Below are 14,378 nucleotides of genomic sequence, written 5' to 3' on the forward strand. Positions count from 1 at the left end.
GTGTTACTAAATAATTATTTTAATTATTTCAATTTTGGTCAAATCTGGTCAAACTGTGGTCAAACAATGGTCAAACTAATTATTCAAGAAATATTAGTGTTACTAAATAATTATTGTTTTTTAAAACAATAGTTTCAAACTCAAACAGTGAAATGTGTCACTTCATGCTCAAGCAAAATTCCTGAAGGTTAATAGGATTGACATCTTATTATTGTCAGGAAAACAACAGTGCAGACTTGGAGCGTGGGAGAATAGAACCCGGAAGTTAAGCGTGCTTGGGCTGGAGTAGTGAGAGGGATGAGTGACCGGTTGGGAAGTTAAATGATTTGGAATGATGAGGGGTGATAAAAGAATAAATTGAGAAGTGATGAGGGGTGGTGATTAGAGACTAGAGGTTAAAATAATTCAGAAATTTGAAAAAAAAAATTCAATTTTTTTTTCAAAAACCTGTGGCGGCCTTTAGTCGCGGTTAGCCACAAGAACCGCGACTAAAGGTCCTCCGCCCCGACGGCCACCTGGCGCCCACGTGGACGGGCCTTTAGTCGCGGTTCTTAAGCAACCGCGACTAAAGGGGGGGGGGGCCTTTAGTCGCGCCCGTTCGGTCGCGGTTGCGCAACCGCGACTAATGGCAGTTGCGAACCGCGACCAAAGGCCCTTTTTCCACCAGTGAGGTTCTTTTCTTTTCTTGCGTGTGGAGACACATGTTTTCTCTCTTACTTCTTTAAAAGAAACTCCTTCACAGCTCTCTCTCTCTCTCTCTCAATCACTTCTTAAAAAACCACATACTATGTTAAAGAAAAGTATTCGAGTACGAAAGTGTTCTTTCTCTCACAAGCTTTTCTCTCTTTCTTCAATTTCTCAAACTATAATTTATGGTATTGAGAGAGAGCTCGTGTGAGAATTTTTAAGAGAGAAAGGACGCGAGGAAAGAGATAAGAAAGGAATGTTGCATGCATGTGAGACAAGCTGGACGTGAATTGACATGGATGTGCAGGGGAGTAAACTAATCTTTGCAGGCCTACCATATATTACTCAACGCAGTAGGTGCGCCAGCGCTGGGTGGGGCGGCAGCGCACTGTTCCTGTTCCTTCCCTGTTAATTACCGATAAAGTCTGCTCACATGGCACATATCCTCATGCAGAGTGTTGCAGAATGGACAGATATGATATGAGGTTCTATGAAGCTCGAGCTACAAAAAACTGTACTTCTTTTCCACAAAAAAGACCACACATATAATACAAATGGACTCAATTTTTTGACAAAAAATTGCAGGTGTCTACTATCCGACTCTATCACGTTGAATGTTAAGGAGACCGTGGTGCAGGATACCTGTTTCAAATACAGCCGGGGCTCCGCCCATTCGTGCTGACACCGTCGAGATAGAGGTCAGAATCATGGATGGCGACGGACGACTTATCAATACCAGGAACCCTATCTTGCTCGTTCTGTCAATTGCATACCTGGCGTCGAGATCACATTTGCACTCACAAAGTTCTCGGGTTTTGCGTGGAAATTGGAATTTCATCAACAGTTCACATTGTTGTGTAACTTTCCTAACTTTCAAAGAAGAACTCCAAAATTCACAGCCAATAGACCATGCGTTGTCTACCTACTACAACCTTAGCATGGCTAACACATTTTTTACTACGACCAATCTTAACAAGGTTCATCATCCATTCACCAGGAGGGCCTTGACTTCCTTCACTACTTATAAGTTTAGTCATTTAACTACACTGTTATCTACTTCACGGTAATTGGTGATTTAGTTCGTAACGATGTATGCATCAAGTTTGGTAATTGGTGATTTAGTTTGGACTTGGGAGGATGCATGCATCAAGTTTAACAGAGACTGGTGTTGAATAGATGTATAAGTTGGCCACCATTTGTGATGGTAGAAAACATTAGAATTGACGAGTTGCACATAGGAGCTCTCGAGCGTTTGCTCAATAGTCAACACCCTCCACAGGAGGGAGTAATCCAATAGGTTCCTAGGGCTTCTCAACCCTTCTTGTGTCTACAGTACAGAGGAGCCGAATCAGCGGCGACTCCGGCGTGCTCGTTCTTCCGCCGGCCCTCCTGAGCGTTTCCCTCGCCCCCAGCGGCCCCCAGGGCTGCTGGAGGTTAGGGGAACCTTGGATCTGGGCGCGACATGTATATAGGTGCGGGGCGTCGTCCCCAGGTTCGGTTTTCGACGCTGATGTATTGACGGAGCAATCGTCGGTGCGCCATCGAAATAATGTCCCCCAGCTCTGTCTCCGGCTCGTCGGCGTTGTGGCAGATGCTGGCGAGGGGCTTGTGGGATCCTGCCTTTTGGCGCGATGGTGGTCTGGCTCGTCGGCCTTCTCCAGCAGTGCCGGCTCTTCGCGCAGGGACAAGGGCGGCTTAGTCTGTCAAGGCTGGTGGCTTGTGGGAGAGGGATCCGGTCATGTCTTTCGAGCTGATTTGGCATCGTCCCTGGATCCGGTGCAGGAGCAGCTTGGGGAGCATCCCTGGCATGGGGATTGCCTCCGACCGATGTCTGATTTGGTTTTAGATCCGATTTGCTGGAATCGGTGGATGATGCGGTTCATCAACGCCTATGTGGCAAGGAGCTTCTCCTGCTCCAGGTTTGCTCAAGATCTGGCGTCTGCTCCGGTGATTCATCGTCAACAGGGATTTGGGGCGCCGAGCATGCAATTTCGAGGAAGGTCTCCATGGACTATTTTCCCTATGTATGGGGCTTTGTTTTCTGGCTGCGACAACACCGCATGTATCCTTTGTGTCTTTCTGTATCTGTATTTGTACGTATACTCGCATGGCTGTACTGTTTTCCTACTCGTATGAATACAAGTAACGTATGCCTTCGGGTGTACGGTTTCAAAAAAAAGAAAACATTAGAATTGACAACTTGGATGGGTCGGGCGTGCAAGCATTTGTTTCTCCTGTTGCAACCACTTGCACATTTGCTAATGAAAAATATATGGAGCGCTCTTGAACATAAGGAAATTTTATCCCGTTGCAACACATGGGCATGTGGCGGACTGAGACGAGGAAGGGGGGAATAAGTGGAGGCATGAGACGTGTAACAATCTCTCCCGTTGCAATGCACGGGCATTTGTGCTAGTCTCCACCTTACTAATAAACCAGCTATCGCTTCTGGCCATCCGTCGTGGCCGATTTTGCAAAAAAGCCGCTGTTGTTTGTTGAATTCAACCCGCGGTCCTATATTAAGTGAGTTCCTAAGAAAACGTTTCATTTTTGCAAAAGAGCCCCTGCATTAGTTAGAATTCAGCCCGCAGTCAGTCCTTATCCATTCCCAGACTCCACCGCCGGTCACTCGCCGGCGTCCACGACGCCGCTCCGACGACTCCTCGCCGGCAGCCACCAGCAGGCCACTGTTCCGTTTCCTCTCATCCCCCCCTCGCGCCTGCTTCCCTCCATCGTCGGCGGGGACCACCTCCGGCCTCCCCTTCCTCTGCTCCTCCTCCTCACCTCGCGCCTGAGTGCCGCTCCTGCAGCACCTCCGCCGTCCGCCTCTGTTTTACGGTGCCCCGTCGCCGCGAGACCTCCCCTCGCACCGCGTGCTGCTGCTTCACCTCGCCCAGTCCCGTGCGCCTCATGCCTCCGCGCGAGCGCGCCGCGCCCCTAGCTCCATCATCCCCGCTTCGCCCGCGCCTCCTCCTTCCGTTGCTGTCCGCGACCTCCTCTGCTAGCGCATGACAATCTCGTTGGCCTCCCCTGCTCAAGCGGGCCAACCACCAGGGACGACCGGGCTCCTATGGCCGCCGGTGTCAGGGGAAAGAAAGGTGGTGGCGCTCCTGGCGACGAGCAGCAAGCGGAGGCGAGGAGGTGGCGGGGTTCTTGGCGGTCACCGGCGTGGCGAGGGCCGGAGGAGTCGCCGGCCCGGGCGTCGGGCGCGGTCGGAGCAGAGGAATGCAGGTCGTGCTCGCGCGCAAGTCCGGTGTCCAATTTGGATTGATTGTAGACCGTGTCCTTCTCGAAGACAAGTCAATGGAGTGCCGAACCCGGATTGCTGTTTTTTGGTATGAGAAGGAAGGGTACTCGTCCGTAATCTCCATCAGATCAATTTTGGAGGAACATCTAATGTCGCCGCCGAGTTCGCCGGAGGAAGAAGCGCTGAGTTTGCCGGAGGTACAAGAACATTCGTCCAGCACTGCGATGTCGCCTGCGTCTTCTACATCAGAGGTATGTATCCCCTTGACCCTTGTTCTTCTGTGCCGAAACTATCAGGCTACCAATGGAAGTTCAGCTTAATCAGGCATCCTCAATCCTCCATGGAGGCAGTGATTAGTCAGGCATCTGATCTTGGTTAGTTTTACAACATCACAAAAAGAAGATATGAAAGTTCTTGTTACACATCGAGATACATAGTACTAAGGTCAACTGACTATTATGTTGCCAGAGATGCTCGCCGGAGCACCTCCTACCTCTCTCTCGCTCTTGTTCTCTCACTTTGGACACAGACGAAAAAGAACATAGACAAGTGGTTTTTGTGCAGCCCAAATTCTGCTGTTTTTCTGCTTATCCTTTTATTCAGCGATCTAAAGTGATGTGGTGATGCTCACAACAACCCCATCGTGCCCGCACCATCCCACAGGCGAAGTCATGCAACTGGCTTCCTACATATTCGCACGGAACACAAAATGATCGTGCCCTCGTGCTCTAACAGAAAAACTGAAACTGAAGAACTCTGAAACTACTGAACTTTCTGAAGAAAACTTACACCTATCGACTAGACTGCTCTGGCAGTACTCAAAGAGGGAATCTGAGCATAGCATTACTTCCTAGCAGGCAGCAGGGGCTGCAACTTTTTTTCGCTGCTTGCTTGTCACTGTTTGAATTTTCTTGGTTATTCTTCAGTCATAGTGCTTTGTGGATTTCATAATCTATCAACGCCCTACTAATACAGTACTAATGAATTCTAATTGCATGCTGAAATCATTCTGATGTTGCTCCTGACTGAAATTGGTTCAGTCATAATTGGCTTATTGCTTCAGTTTATAGGTCTAGCTAAGAATTTGTTTTCTGCTAATGGTCTAGCATTGTATTAATTTGTTGTATACATGCTGATTCTGAATTTTGGCATCGATTGATAGAATTTCGTCCAATTCTAGAATATCATCATCCAATTCTGAGTATATAGTTTTTAGCATATATGTAATAATTTGCAGTAGAATGTCCAGCAAACACATAGATGTGTATCAGGTGGCATATGTATTTGGATTAGGTAGTATTACATATTAACAAATGCCACACTTCAGTCAATAAATGAACTAAAAAGGTGGTTCTGATCTTTTAGTCAGTTTTTCATCAATGAGTAAATTAGTGCCCATGAGGTCACGGGTTCAAGTCCTGGAAACAGCCTCTTACAGAAATGTAGGGAAAGGCTGCGTACAATAGACCCAAAGTGGTCGGACCCTTCCCCGGACCCTGCGCAAGCGGGAGCTTCATGCACCGGGCTGCCCTTTTTTAGTAAATTAGTGCCCAAGATTAGTTCTGCATCATATATAATACAAAATATATTTGCTTCCCTTGGTGGTGGCAACAGTAGCCTATTCTATTTGCTCCATATTTGATACAATTCCCTGTTGACTCTATCTTTGCACAATCTGACATATTCTACAAACAAAATAATGGTTTGAGGCTTACCTTTTGTTTACGTTGTAACTGCAGAAAATAGATGACATCGCTGAAATGAACATTGCAGAGGATTTGGATAACTGACCTTCAAAAAAAGCAAAAAATTCTGAAACAGGTGTTCTGGAGCCATCACCAATGTCACCAACTATGTCAGCATCTCTCCAATTTCTGAATGTTTTGAATCAATTGTGCCGGAATCAGTTTTACCATTACATGATGTTAAGGAACCAGATTCAAATAAAGAGATCATAGTTGAAAAGAAATATGATTATCTACCACAAGGTATTTGTTTGATTTATTCTGTGTACTTTTGTATTCAATATATTATTAAAGTATTTGATTTTTTGCAGACTATACATTGACCGATCATGATCTATGTGCTCATATAGCAATAGAATCATCTTTTAGAAAACAATTGTTGGTTCAGATCTATGTGTCTGCTAGATGAAGAAGAGTGGGTAAATGATGATGTAAGTAGTCAAACAGGAAAATGTTATTAATCACTAATATCTATTACTAATGTATTTAAAAATAATCTTAATTATATAGGTGATCAATGCATATATATGTTGTATGAAGGACCAAATACATGTCCAGAATGACAATAAAGTATATTTGAAGATATGATGGTGGTCCTGTGTATTGCTTGAAATTATCATGTAGTTTACTAGCAATTGCAGTGCTCTTATTATTTAATTTCCACAAATATGTTTTGCTCAATCTGAAGATATGAACTATGCTGCTCCTCCTGGTTTGTGTGTTGCTTCCGATGGATGATCTCTGTTTCTTCAGTGCGTGGAACTCTTCATTAAGATTGGGAATAAACAGAGAATCACGACCACGTTGTTTTGGTGCTCCGGCGACCTACCCTATCTCCCTCGAGGCATCTTCGCGCATCGTTGTCCTCCCTCCATGCCAACCATGGTGGTCTTCGTGCGTAGTTTGTCCTCCCTCTGCGGCAACTGTGGCGGAAAGCAAAAAATAAAACCAACTCAAAGACTATTCCATGAACCACTACTCTTGAATCAAACAAAGAACGCTATGGTGGCTTCTTAATGACCAAAAACTTAAAAAGAAAACAATAATCAGTGTAACATTAATTATCAGATTTGAATAAGTGTAACATTAATTATCATATTTGAATAAAAGAAAATGTTGCGTTAGGACACATGGAGCAGGTTTTGCAAGATTGTACTTGTTGCAACTCACGGGCATTAAAAAAAAGGAACAAACTCTTCCCAAGCAAACAACCATCTGTAAAAATTTCCTAGCAAAAATGCTATAAAAATTATATGTAAAAAAATCTTTTTCCTAAAAAACTATTCTTTTTTAGGAAATGTTCCAATTTTCATAAAAATGTTAATTATTAAGTGTTCCATTTTTATGAAAATCTTAACTTTTATTTAAAATAAGGAATTTTCCATGTTGAAACTTATTATGGGCGTGCATTAAACTGAATATAAAAATGATGCACAATCGCACATGTGTCTTTTTCTCGCCCGGTGCAACGCACGGACATTTGTACTAGCCTCTCCCTAATAATAATAAAGCACGGATTGGGTCTCCGGGTTCACCGTCGCGGTGTTTTTTAGAAAAGTCACTCTCATTTTAGGTAATTGAACCCGCAATCCTCGTGATAAACACCCCGAACCGGTAGGGGGGAGTCACACCTGCACGACCCTTCCTGCATCCTGCGGTCCTGCCACGCCCCACCTCACCGAGCGTCTCCGGCCACCCCCTGCCGCCGAGCGTCGCCCCCGCGCCTCTGCCTCACCTAGCGCCCGATCCAGCCGTCGTTCATCGCCAGCACACGTGGATCCGGCCGCCCCTCGCCTTCCCCATCGGCTGCACCTCCTAGCGCCACCGCCCCTGCCATACTCCGCCGCTGGAGGATCTCCGCCCTGCCTGGATCCACATCCCCGCGGCGACACCGGCAGTCGGCGACGATGGACGACCACGGTGTAGTGCCCTTGGTCCTCGCCGTCCCCTTGCCTGTATGTATATCTCTGTCAGATCGATCACTATTTTGATAGGAATCCACTTCCCGGTGATAGTTCGTTCCTTCCTGTACCTCATTCATGTGTGCAGATATGCAAGTAAAAGCGACCATGGTTCAGGCATCTGTTGGTTATTGAAAAATCTGACAACCGCAAGAGAATAAGAGCTGCAGACTCAGAGTGTATGTGATATCCCTGCCAGATTGCTACAGCATATTCATGCAGGTACCCTTCTTGCTGCCTTTTGCACAGTAGCAGGCAATGCAATCACAGGCTTGTAATGCTCTGTTTCTACCGTGTCTTCACTTTCATCTCAGTGGAGATTGAAAATCGAAACCATGTTATTCATGTAGTTACTGAAGTTTCAAATCCCTCCCTTAGTCATCATGTCTGTTTGTATCCACAAGGGAGCATGCTCCCGCCAGATGGTCTCCATGGCACTGCATAAATTTTATATTGGAATGATGTGTTGGTCAATTCATAGATGGTTTGTGATATAATCATATAAAGATTCTCGCGTTACTTTTCTAGCTCTATGCTCTCTTTTGTACAGGGGGTCAATGTTTCTCAGCCTAATGTTATTCTTATCATTATGTATGCTCTATGATACAGGTGTTGAGGCAGGGAAAAGGCAGCAGTAGAGGCATGGGCACTTCAGAAAAGGGTGTTGACTGTTCTGATTGAGGCCAGGCATGAAATCTCTTATTTCATTGTTTGTTCTTTGTTGAAGTTGTACTTATTTTGCATAGTATTTCAGGCAATGTTTAGACTTTAGGTAACACATGTCCCTAGATTACATAGTATGCATGCCCTCTGTTACCTGCTGAATGTCTCTGGGGTAACTAAAAATGTTCAGAATAATCTAAATTTCAGAAATTCTTCGTGGATTATGATTGGCAGTTATATGCCACCAAATAGCAAGACTGCTACTTGAACAGTTTGTTATCCATGAAGCTTAGGCGTGTACACGGACTAAATTTGCTATAATTTTCCACCATTTTTTCCTAAGGCCATCAGAGCCATTGGCACAGTTTGGCTGCCCTAAGGGAGTACTTTTACCCTTTTTAGTCAATCATACACCAGTCACCACAAGTGCAAATAATAATAAAGCACGGATTGACTCCGTGGGTTCACCGTCACAATACGCTTCTTCTCGTGAATTTACGCTTTTAGTTTTTTTATAAGATAATAAAAAGGTTCTCACTTCTAACTAAACATTTTGTTAATTTCCAGTTGAAGGCTTCCACGTGCCACCTCCTTCGCCTCCTACGCCGCGTCGAGAAAGGCGGACACGTGCGGTAGGAGCCAAGGGGGAACAGGGAAAGGCGGACACGAGATTCGTGAACCCAGAGAAGAGAATGTATGCGAGCTTGTCCACCTCGGCGGTGTCAGCCGCCAGTGCCACCGTGTCCCGCCTCCGCCTGGCCTGGTCGCAACAAAAGTATGACTGCAGGTGTGGTTCATTCAGTTTTGAAGTTTGATTTACTTGCTTGTGCATGTGTGTGTGTATTCTAAGAGAGAGGGAGAGATTATTCTGTTCTAGCCAGTCGTATTTCTGGACAAATCTGCTCCCCTCCACTCCTTTTTTATTTGCCTTAAATCTGAACATGAAAAGCAGTTACAAATTGAGAGCAACAGAGTAAACGTTCAAAAGTTCAGAGCGGGTGCATGCTTTTGAGATTCAAAGGATGTGTAAGCTGGAAGATGGGTTGCCATGCTTTGTAAGTACGATTAGTTGGAGTACTATTCCATCCAATGGCAGTGCAAAGTCGAAGTAGGCGCTGACGAAGGACGTTAGGGTCTGTTCTTCACATCAACACTTCATTGTCCAAACAACGGCAATTGCTTTCCCGTACGGGAAAAGAAAGTTACATTCAAATCTCTGGGGGAGCCAAGCTCTTGTTCCTCCTGCATCCCTCTGAGCCTCTGCCTTGACGGATCGAACTTTTTTTCAACCCAGGGACTTGTGGAAGCAGCGGCCGAGAAGATGTTGTTGTAGACCAGGAGTGTGGTCGGTTGCAATTTGTGAAGCAAATCGCTTGCTCGGAGAAGAAAATGTGAGAAGGGCATGTAGAAACTGAAAGACCACGAAAATGGATCGAATCCGAACAGATGTAGCCCCCTTCTCCAATGACCAGGCTAGGTTGGGCCGCCACTGAAGGTAGCCACATGCTGAGGCTAAGACGCCAGCCCAGACCACCCACGACCCACCAACGCACGCGCAGCAGCCGGCCCTCCTACCAGGGCACAACATCTCCGAAGGACCTCCTCGTCGCCTTCACCAGGGCACAACATCTCCGAAGGACCTCCTCGTCGCCGACGACACTGTGCGGGCTTTGCCCGGCGGTGTACCATGGCGGCGCGGAGAGGAGAAGAGGTGATCTAGGTTTTCTTATGGAGGCGGGTGAAGAGCAGAATCATACCTCAACCTAAAGCATAGCTTAGCGACAATTCAACCGCGGCAACACAAAGGCATATTCACCTTATAGCGAATGAAGGTAACCTTATTTTTGACATTTGTTTGGGATATAAGAAGTGGAGTGTAGTGGAACTTGGAGCAGGAGCAGGGTTTACAAAAAAGATCTCCCGGTGCAACGCACAGGCATTTGTACTATCTCTCCCTAATAATAAAGCACGGATTGGGTCTCCGGGTTCACCGTCACTTGTTCACCGTATAATGTATAGTATTATTTCGTTATCCAAGGTGGTACTAAAACTATACATGAAACGTTCGGCTCAAAAAACGCTTCTAAACTCCCGCTTGGGCCACGTTCGTAGCGCCCTTCCTCCCCGGTGCGCCCACAACTGGCTGGGCCTCGGCCTCTCAAAAAGGACTCGAACCTAGGAACTACAGGCTTATTGCTCAAAAAAAAGGAACTACAGGCTTGGGCCTTGGTACGATTGAAAGACGAAGCAAGTTATCAATCCGAGATAGTTCCCTTATTCCTCTTCCCATTGATCCCCGTACGCACGTCTTCCCTCAAGACGCGGACTCTGTGTCCAACTCTGCATCGCTGCCTCCTCTAATTCCTCCCATAAATATGGATTGATTCCCGTGGAGGTAGAAGAGCTGCGCTAGGGTTTCAGGGATCGGAAGTGGTTTTGATGGCAGGCCCATGGCATCGAGCGCGACGGCGAGGGGATGTGGAGGCTGTGGCCCTCTGACAGAGGAGGCAACGAAAGCCGGCTTGGCTGAGTTAGAGTGCGGCCTCGCGTCCCGCTCCGAACACATCAACGCAAGCGCCGTGCTCCGCCGCCGCGATCTCTATGTATCGCGATCACGAGCAGTCTGACTCCCTTGCTGCTGCAGGCTCTAGGAAGGGTCTAGGACGCCGTGGGCATCAATGAGAGCCTGAGGGCGCTATGTGCCAGGATGGACTCCACGGCATTCTTCTGGTTCGTTGCAGCGCGACACAAGAGATCGACGCAGCCTGCGCTTAGGTGTTGCTTGGATCCGGGCAAGTCCGTCATGAACACGATCGCCGACGTGTTCCCGATGGACCGACTGGAGTTGAAAAACCTGCAACCCTTGCCTGGGGCCTGGGCATGCATGCTCATCCAGGAGGAAACCGTGCAGACGCTGCCCAGCCCGCCCAGACCCGGAGATCATGCTGGCACGACCCTTGCGGCGGGCTACGCTAACCATGCGCAAGGACCTAGGCCGTCTCCCTCGCGTGACCCACTCGCCAAACTCGACGGCTCCCGCTCCGGCTCGCAAAGGTCGCTGCTCCTGCTGGCCGGCAATTGTCCGCTCGCCAACCTCGCAATCAAGGCCGCAGCTTCCCGAAACAAAGGTCCCCACTCACGTCTCCTTTGTGCTGCAGACAGGACTGGATAACCCTGCTGCCATAGATGTGTTCTATATTCCGAATGTGGCAGTGGCACAAGTAATGCAAAGCAACGTCCAATCTCTGTAGTTTTTCATCCAGTGACCAGTAAGTTAGCACGGCAACAGGTAATGACGGATGTCAGTTGAGCTTCCAAATTCTCCGGCTTTTAATCCTACGTGAATGATTATGCTGAAATAACAACACAAAGCATTGTTGAATTTTAAGAGAATTCATATATAGTAAAAACCAAAAATCCCACGGATATGAGAAGTTGTCTATAGAATTTTATGCTGAACATGTTAGTTTGATCTCCTCCGACTATCAGTTATATGAATGTTCCATGATTTAATCATCGACGGACAATATTGAGCATTTAACATTTTAATTATCATTTATACACCTCCGGAAGTGCGTTCAAGCAAAGAAGAAACTTAATTATGCTAATAGTTTTTGTAAATTAATTACATTGTGTCAGAACTTTTTATTAAATGTTTTTCCCAGGCGTAACACCAAAATATGGAGTCACAATAAGCCCTTATTTTAGTTTTGAAGATACACTAAGTGACACAGAAAAAATACGAACAAATAACATGTCTGCATGTATTTCTGGCTTTTCATTGCCACGGTTAGATTACCTGAAACTGTTGAATGAGAGGCTTTTAATTTTCAGTTATCAAATTCTAAAGCTGGATCCCTTCATCAGTTGGTGATTTTGTACATGTTGTGCCACATATCTCATTCACGATTTAGTGTCTTCGGTTCAGTAAATCAGTTTTTCTTCTCTCACACAGATGCTCCATGTCATAAATAGTTTACGAATCATTTTGGTATTCCTACATATTTATGCAATAATGTTGCTGCGAACATATACTAATCTGTTAGGAGCTCTCAAGTTATAAACCTGAGTTAATCATCGACGGACAATATTGAGCATTTAACATTTTAATTATCATTTCTTTACCTAATAATAAAGTAAATTGGATTTCTTTCGTCCGTCATGGTATTTTTCAGAAAAGTCCCTCTATTTCAAAAAATTCAACCCACAGTCCTGTTTTAAGTTAAAACGAATTTTTTTTCACATTTTACACAAAAGTCTCTGTGTTTTGTTGGAATCAACCCGTAGTCCGGATTTAAGTCACACCCGAACTGTTATTTTACATTTTTCGAAACCCCCTTGCTGTTTTAGGTAATTCATCCGCGGATCATATTTATGTCAAACAATGTTTTTTTAAATCATCCATATCTTTTAAACCATAACTCCGATTTGAACATGTTATATATGAAATTTGATTAGAAAAATATATAGAATATGAATATGAGATCATTTTCACCTGTTAAGTATTTTCAAATATTATTTTGGAATATATTTAAGTCAAACCAATGATTTTCTAAATTATCCGTATCTTTTAAACTGTAACTTCGATTTTAACATATTATATATGAATTTTATTCGAAAAATATGTGGAATCTAAATATGATGTTAATTTTACCTGTTAAATATTTTTAAAATATCATTTTGGGAGCAAACTTATAATTTATAACGTAATATATGTTTTCCTTTCGTACCGGCGGTGACCCGGATTGCAAATAAACACCCCACTATAACAATATAAGGAAGAGAAAACACCGATAACTACACATGCATACCTCTGAAAAATCTCGCAGGGGAAAACAACAGATTTCTCATTGAGAGAGAGAGAGAGAGAGAGAGAGAGAGAGAGAGAGAGAGAGAGAGAGAGAGAGAGAGAGAGAGAGAGAGAGAGAGGGGATAAGCGGCAACACAAATACACGTTTTTGTTTTGTTTTCTGTGAACACCGAGGCCATCGCCGGCCGGCGAGGGTGAGAAGGAGGATAAGCGGCAACACAAATATGATGCCTCGCAAAAATAAAGGAGATGGACCTATTGTGGTCTTAAGTGATGGTTGTTGGGTTAAGAATGTATGTTATGTTTTCTCTCCCGTTGCAACGCACGGGTCTTTTTGCTAGTCTTTCCCTACTAATAAAGCAAATAGTGCTTCTGGTCGTACGTCACTAAAATTACCCTTGGAGTTGTAAATAATTACCCACCATGCCACCGATAAGTGGGAAAAAACGGTTCACTTAAATCGCGGATGGCTTATGTTTATTTAAGGTAAGCCCATATCATTCATAACGCGAGGTAGAGTGGCGTGGTGGTATTAGCCTCACGTCTCAATACCTGAGACCCGGGTTCGATTCCTGGTTTTCTCCTTCTCCATTCTCTCCTATTTAGCAGATGGGCCACATGATGTTTCAGTTTTGGCCCAGCCACTTTATTTTTATTTTTTCTATTTTCGGGCACATTCAATTTTTTTTAACTCATAACTTTCAAACCCAAAATCTAACATGTCATATATGGAAATCTCTCAAAAAATCATGCAGATTTTAAATATGCTATTATATTAATCATTTCTAAAATCTTGTTTACGATACAACCTTAATTAATATCTTCTTTACATGTGGTATTTTGGAAATGTCGGTTTACCATTGATATTTATGTTGTTAAATAAATTTGAAACATCTTGAGTATTCAAAAATCATCCAATCTTATGCTTTTTGCGAAACACCACTTATCATGTTGTTTGTTGTGTGGCATCGTGAAAGATTTCAAAGGATTCGCCGATGTTGTAAAGTGTGAGCATGATGGATGGATATTTTTTTCCCGTTGCAACGCACGGGCATGTTTTGCTAGTAATAATAAAGCACGAATTGACTCCGTGGGTTCACCGTCACAATACGCTTTCTTTATGTGAATTTACGCTTTCAGTTTTTTTCTTCAACACGTCTATATTTGTTTTTTATATCCAAGGTGGTACTAATCTATCTATATATCCCCGCTGCGTTGTTGTTTTCGTCCGTCCTGTTTATGTGATTTTTTTGTCCTACACACGG

The 14,378-nt window shown here is 44.7% G+C and overlaps 1 protein-coding gene and 1 long non-coding RNA gene across 2 annotated transcripts in view; one reads left to right on the top strand and one right to left on the bottom strand.

The window, feature by feature from the left end:
• Nucleotides 1–14,378, bottom strand: part of LOC123039200 (ranBP2-type zinc finger protein At1g67325-like) — a 97,010-nt gene that overhangs the window by 33,892 nt on the left and 48,740 nt on the right. The gene's annotated exons all lie outside the window — the stretch shown is intronic.
• LOC123044768 (uncharacterized) lies at nucleotides 7,297–8,327 on the top strand. Its single transcript, XR_006420337.1, has 3 exons — nucleotides 7,297–7,634; nucleotides 7,729–7,862; nucleotides 8,250–8,327. It is a non-coding gene; the product is annotated as an uncharacterized lncRNA (long non-coding RNA).

This window comes from Triticum aestivum, chromosome 2B (genome assembly GCF_018294505.1).
Source record: "Triticum aestivum cultivar Chinese Spring chromosome 2B, IWGSC CS RefSeq v2.1, whole genome shotgun sequence".
In the NCBI taxonomy this organism is placed as follows: Eukaryota; Viridiplantae; Streptophyta; class Magnoliopsida; order Poales; family Poaceae; genus Triticum; species Triticum aestivum.